Here is a 416-nt window from a genome sequence, read left to right as displayed (position 1 = left end):
ATTGCCTAGCCAATTCCTACCTCCTATTCTTATCACACCATGCTCAAAAGAAGTTACCCAAATTGCCAATTGAGAATAAGAACTCAGACGGCTCTGGCTTCTGTGCTGAACAGGGACACGGGTGAGGCAACTGGAGTACCCCTTCAGTGGGTCTATCTAAAAGACTCCTGAATTGCATAACTCTTATCTGTAGGGAGAATCTTGTCTGTAATACTGTAGTGCCCACCTGTAGCTGAAGGAGACAACCCACCACTGTTCTAAAATGATGGCTAAATTTGTTTTCTCCCCCTATCTAGAAGTCTTTGAGAGGGAACTGACACTGATTGTAGCCACTCCAACAGCTATCAAAATACCTGAAAGCAAATCCTGAATCCATCACTCTCGAGTCCAGCCTTGGCAGACAAAAGAAAAATGAG

General features: G+C 44.2%; 1 protein-coding gene across 12 annotated transcripts in view; it reads left to right on the top strand.

Annotated features, from left to right (window-relative positions):
- Positions 1 to 416, top strand: part of LOC103739789 (tubulin polyglutamylase TTLL5) — a gene marked incomplete at its 5' end in the record, with an annotated part of 285,878 nt that overhangs the window by 30,419 nt on the left and 255,043 nt on the right.

This window comes from Nannospalax galili, unplaced genomic scaffold (genome assembly GCF_000622305.1).
Source record: "Nannospalax galili isolate Female #2095 unplaced genomic scaffold, S.galili_v1.0 scaffold330, whole genome shotgun sequence".
In the NCBI taxonomy this organism is placed as follows: domain Eukaryota; kingdom Metazoa; phylum Chordata; class Mammalia; order Rodentia; family Spalacidae; genus Nannospalax; species Nannospalax galili.
Note: the sequence above shows the minus strand (reverse complement) of the source record. Positions and strands in the feature narration are given on the sequence as shown.